Source organism: Theobroma umbraticum, unplaced genomic scaffold (genome assembly GCF_002168275.2).
Source record: "Theobroma umbraticum cultivar Fairchild unplaced genomic scaffold, ASM216827v3 scaffold_239.1, whole genome shotgun sequence".
NCBI classification, from domain to species: Eukaryota; Viridiplantae; Streptophyta; class Magnoliopsida; order Malvales; family Malvaceae; genus Theobroma; species Theobroma umbraticum.
Window position 1 is genome coordinate 3,159,301 of NW_018397273.1, and position 5,992 is coordinate 3,165,292.

Here is a 5,992-nt window from a genome sequence, read left to right on the forward strand (position 1 = left end):
GCTTAAGAAAATCACAAAGCCTTTAAGATTTAGAAACCAACAGAAAAATCTAGAGAATAAAACAATTATTTAAGTTCTGAAAATCCAAAGCTAAAAGATTCAAAAGCTAAAAATGTCATATTTTTCCATAAAAACCCAAAACTAAGCTTTCGAGTCACAAAATGGAATTTTGGGTTAAACATGAGTTGAAAAAGCTTAAAAATAGGTGTTTTACCTTGAAAATGTAGCTAAGGGTTGTCAACCCTCGAAAAATGTGATATATTTATAAGCTAAGGTGTGAAAATATGTTTTTATCCCTTTTATTGTTTTGAAATCAATGAAATGTATCGATACATTGGCCCATGTATCGATACATTTGGTTTTAGGGAAAATGTATTAATGCATTATGAACATGTATCGATACATGCTTATCAGAAACCCAATCTAGGCTAAATAAATTGATACATCATCAACAAGTATCGATACATGTAAGACAGAATGCAATTTTCTGAGACAGATTACTTATAAAACCTACCCAGCTTATTTACGTTAAATACCATTTAAGTAAATGTACTCTTTACTTTTTATTTTTTACTTTCCATTTACTTAGGATACTTATTTGCATTAATTACCATTTAAGTAAATGTCCTCTTTACTTTTTACTTTCTATTTATTTAAGATATTTAATGTCCTTTTTACTTTTTTACTTGTTACTTTTCATTTACTTAAGTGTATGGAAAGTAAAAAATAAAAAGTAAAGAGGACATTTACTTAAGATATTTAATGTAAATAAGCAAACAACCTCTATTTGGATTCAATAAAAATATCAAAAAAATCCAAATTCAAAAGAATCAAAATCTAAATTTTACTTTCAAGAAAAAAATCGAAAAAGTTAAACTAAAATTAAATTTGCGACCTTCATTTGTCATAGCAAACATATTCCAAAAATTATGAAAAAATCATTTTTTATCATCTAAAATTCATGAGAATCATTATCGTCATTTTTTATTTCCAAAAGATTGTTCTATAAAAGTCACATATTTTGACCATTTCCAAACTTAGAAAATTTTCTACTTCAAAAGTAACAAACAATAAAAACTGTCAATAATTCTTTTGAAGGTTCAATCTATGTTTGATGTTCAAAACATGTAATCTATATACTCACCTAAAGATTTCCTAACTTATCCTCTTACTCAAGATGGGATTTCACATTAAGGTTTAGTCTATTAACCATGAATATGCTTGTATTCTCACTATTAATCTTTATTATTCGACAAGGATAAACCTTTACCACATAAAAATTACCCAACCATCTTGCTTTGTGTTTCCATGGAAAAAGCTTGAAGTGTGATTGAGAAAGTAACATTACTTATCATCCAACCTTAAAAGGGCAACTAAGAGGTGGTGGAGGATATTCCTCTTACAACTTCTTGGGTCTAATATGCGGAGTTGGTGGCTTAAACTCAAGGATTGGTGCTTGCTCACCTATTGGTGGAGAAATAGGCTCACCTTTACCTTTATCAACTAAATTCACTCTATAGTAACTATCTGTAGATGCGGGGTGTTCGATTGCAATGAAAATGTTGAACTTGAATACCTCATCTCCAACTTTAAATGTTATTTTGCCTTTCTTCACATCAATGATTACGCTTGCAATATCCAAGAATGGTTATCCTAAGATTAAAAGAGTTTCCACATCCTTTTCCATTTGAAGCACAATGAAGTTCATCGTAATGTAAATATGCCCAACTTTAACCAACATGTTCTCAATAATCCCAATATGTACTTGATTGTTTTATGTACTAATTGCAAGGAAATTGTAATAGGTTGTATCTCATTAAGTCCAACTTTGTTAGCAATTAACAAAGCCATAATTGAAACACCAGTACCCAAATCACGCAAAGCTTTAGAAAATTTAAAATTACCAGTAGTACAAGGGATAAAAAAAACTCCCTGGATACTTAAGCTTTGGTGAAGTTTGTTTTAAATTATAGAACTGCACTTTTCAATTAGTGCAATTGTTTCAAAGTCTTTTAATTTCCTTTTCTTGGTTAAGGTCAAAAACTTAATGTAACTTGGCATGTTTTCCAAAGCTTTAGTAAAAGGGATATTTATGTGAAGCTTCTTGAAGATATTGAGAAATTTCTCAAACTACTTATCAAGCCTTTTTTTTTGTAATCTTTGTGGGAAGGGAGGTGGAGGATAATTTGCTTGAGCCTTCACTTGATTTTTAGCTTTCCCATCATCTTTCTTCTCAACTTTAACTTCTTTTTCAACAATTACCTTTCATCATCCACTTGTTCTTTTGAAGATTTGATTGACTTTTCACTTATCCCTTTAACTTTTTTTCCACCCCTAAGGGTAATTGCATTGTTCCTTACCTTTAGGATTGACTTGAGTGTCACTTGGCAAGGTGCCTTGGTTCTATTATTAATGGAGCTAGCAAGTTGTCCCACTTGTGTCTCAAGACTACAAATTGATGTTTCTTGATCCCAAATAATGGCATCGTTCTTTGCAATGTATTGCATGAAAAGATTTTCCAAAGTAGGTTTTTTTAGGGACAAGAGGTCTTGCTTGTTGTGGAAAACCAGAAGGGACATTTGGCCTTGGATTTGAAGGTCCTTGGTTATTACTCCATAAGAAGTTTGGATGGTTCCTCCAACTAGGATTATAGGTATTGGATATTTTGTTACTTGTTGATGTTCCCAACAAACTAAACTGATTTAGGATTAGATGGGCATTGATCACTTGAATGGTTATCTCCATGCAAATCACAAGTTATAAAGGACTTTTGGACCATGCTAACTCCCATTGTATCAAATCTCTTTGTTAAAATAGCTACTTGTGTAGTCAAGGCATTCGGTGCATCAATTTCATAAACACTAGTTGTTTTCTAGAATTAGACCTTTTTGAAAGGCATTGGTAATTATTGGATGACATCTTTTCCAACAAATTATAAGCTTTATCAGGATTTTACCTATTAATGCCCCACCAACAGTGGCATCAATTGTGGATCTGATTAAATTAATCAGCCCATTATTAAATGTTTGAACTTGAATCCATTGAGGAAGTTTATGGTATGGACATATTTTAAGCAGATCTTTAAATCGTTCCCAAGCCTCATATAAAGATTCACCAACAAATTGTGTGAATGAAATTATATCATTCCTCAACTTTGTGGTTGATAACTCTATTATATAGAGTTATTTAGCCACATTTTGGGGCATTAATGAAGTTAAGTGCTTGTGATTTAAGTGTTTTTTTAGACAACTTTTATGTTTTTGAATGATTAGTTTAAAGAATATGAATTTAGTTTAATTGATGTAATTCTAATATATTTCATGTTGAAAGCCCTATTTTAGGCCAATGCTGATTTACTCCTTGTGTTTGTAGGCTTTCAAGTGCATAAAGTTGAATGATGATGAATTATGAAATGGAGACTAAGTGCAGATTTTGCACTAAATATGTTGTAGTAATTAAGACATAACTCCAGCTAAAGACATCCAATCATCATGATTCTTGGATAGCAAGAAAGCTAAAAGGCAGACTACAACTTTCATGTTTTCCATTTCACTCAAATCAGCTTTGAGGTAGGAGAAAATCATGCTACAAGATAAAGTACTATAACTATCTCCACCAAGGCAACGTAAGGAGGAACAAAATTGTGGCCTTGTAAAGCTTAAGGCCGTGGTGCCCAAGGGTGCATTCAAATGCCCTTACAAAAACCAGAGAAGCCAATGTCATAGCACCCAAGAAAGAGCTTTGCGATGTTAGTTGAAAGATGGGAAAAAAAATTTTACAAGTTAAAAGCACCCTGGCATTCCCAGAGCAAAGCCGCGGTTCTCTGACATGGATTATGAGAATTCAGCCAACCCAAAATTGAGTTTTTTAGGGTTTTTGGAGGCTATAAATAGGTCTTTTCTAGCAACTGAGAGTAGAGGTACAGAGAGGCAATGAACTACAGTTTTTGAGAGAAAAGAAAAGGCTCTTCAATGAGAGAAATAAGAAGATATTGAAGGACTTGATTTCTTGTTATTTTGCTGAAGAAATGATCTTTTCTCTTGATTTAATTATGTCTGCCATAAAAACAATGAAGAACTAAATTATTTTCTAGGATTATGGGATATTTCCCTTTGTAGTTTGAATATTTAATTTTTCTTTGCTTGGTTTTAATGGATATTGCATGGTTTATTCAATTCCACACTTAATGCTTTTCGCTGCCTGATCATCAGTTGAAATGCCTAAGGTCTCTAAATGGAACTTGACAAAGGGAGGTTAGAATAGACCCACATTGTGAATAGCCTTTGTTTGATTCATTTCAGAGTTAGGTGATGGTTTCGTGTTTAGGATAGATATATACCTAAATACCTTAGGCAACCAAATTAGAACATGAACTTGATGAAAATTTTCTAATTAATTTACATGGACATATGGGATTAATTATGGAAAGATATGCTCAATAGAGACGTGTATATAATATGGATTCTTGGTTAGCCATGTATTCCATTAACCTAAGGAAAATTATTTAATTAGTGTGAAGTTTTGAAAAACACCATAATCCTAGGTTTTAAGTAAATATTTCTTTTAATGACATTTTTTATTTGTTACTTATTTAGTTAATTAATTATTTTTAGTTTAATTAATCATTTGAAATTGAGTGCTTGGATAGGATTACTTTGTTATAAATTTAATACTTGGTAAGAATGGGTACAAATCTCTATGGGAAACGATACTCGACTTACCTTTATATTACTTGTACGGTAACATGCAATTGCGTGTAGTAATCCGATCAACAAGTTTTTGGCACTACTGCTGGGGATTTGTTTCTATTTATATTTACTAATATCAAATTAAACGAATTGTCTTAGACCAAGCTTGTTTTTCTTTTCTTTTCTGTTTTTCAAGTGTGTTCGACATTGTATGCGCAGAGCAAGAAACTTAGAGACTATCTCGTGTGACCTAAAGATCAAGCGAACACTTTGAAGATTGAGTTGAGAAAGTCAACAAGATTTTAATTCCTCAAATACAATGGATGAGCAACCAAGAAAGTGGCAAGTCCAAGAGAGGGTAGTTGAAGAGAATTGTGCATTAAGGGACTATGTTGTTCCTTTAGTATAAAGTATCCCAGCAGCATCAAAAGGCTAACCATTCTAGCAAATAATTTTGAGATCAAGCTAGCCATTATCACCATTATCCAGATGTTAATCCAGTTTAGAGGTTTTCTAAATGATGACCTAAATGCTCACATATCTAATTTTGTGGAAATATGTGACACTTTCAAGCAATAATCATAGATGATGCCATTTGACTGAGATTATTTCCATTGTCATTGAGGGACAGAGCAAAGGTGTGGTTGAATTCATTACTCATGAGCGCAATCACAACATGGGATGACCTTGCCCAGAAGTTCCTTGCAAAATACTTTCTTCCAATAAAGACAACTAAAATGAGGAACGATATCACTTCGTTCATACACTTTGATAATGAGACATTATAGGAAGCTTGGGATAAATACAAGGACTTACTTAGGTGTTGCCCGCATCATGTTCTCGAAAAGTGGATTCAAGTTCAAACATTTGATAATGGGCTGCATAGCCAATTTTGAGATACAATTGATGCAGTTGCAAGAAGAGCTCTTAGGGAAAAGATTATTGATGAAGCATATGACCTATTAAAGGAGATGGCATGAAACAATTATCAATGGCCATCGGAACAATCCACACATAGGAGAGTAACTGGAGTTCATGAGATTGATGCCATCATAGCATTAATTGCACAAGTAGCTACTCTAACCAAAAAGTTTGATTCCTTTAGTACTAATTCCATTTAAAGTCTTTTCGTAGTTTATGACAATTGTGGAGATGGACATGCTAGTGACCAATGTCCAAGTAACAATGTGAAAACAGTTCAATTCATTGGAAATAGACGGCAAAACAACATCTTCTCCAACATATACAATCTCAAATTGAGAAACCATTTAAACTTTTCATGGGGAAACAACTAGGGATTATCA

At 32.6% G+C, this 5,992-nt stretch overlaps 2 non-coding genes across 2 annotated transcripts; one reads left to right on the plus strand and one right to left on the minus strand.

The window, feature by feature from the left end:
* The first annotated feature begins 3,048 nt into the window (after positions 1-3,048).
* LOC149526450 (small nucleolar RNA R71) lies at positions 3,049-3,155 on the plus strand. The gene has a single exon (XR_016352014.1). It is a non-coding gene; the product is annotated as a small nucleolar RNA R71 (small nucleolar RNA).
* Positions 3,156-5,422: 2,267 nt separating this feature from the next.
* LOC149526451 (small nucleolar RNA R71) lies at positions 5,423-5,529 on the minus strand. Its single transcript, XR_016351997.1, has one exon. It is a non-coding gene; the product is annotated as a small nucleolar RNA R71 (small nucleolar RNA).
* Positions 5,530-5,992: the final 463 nt, after the last annotated feature.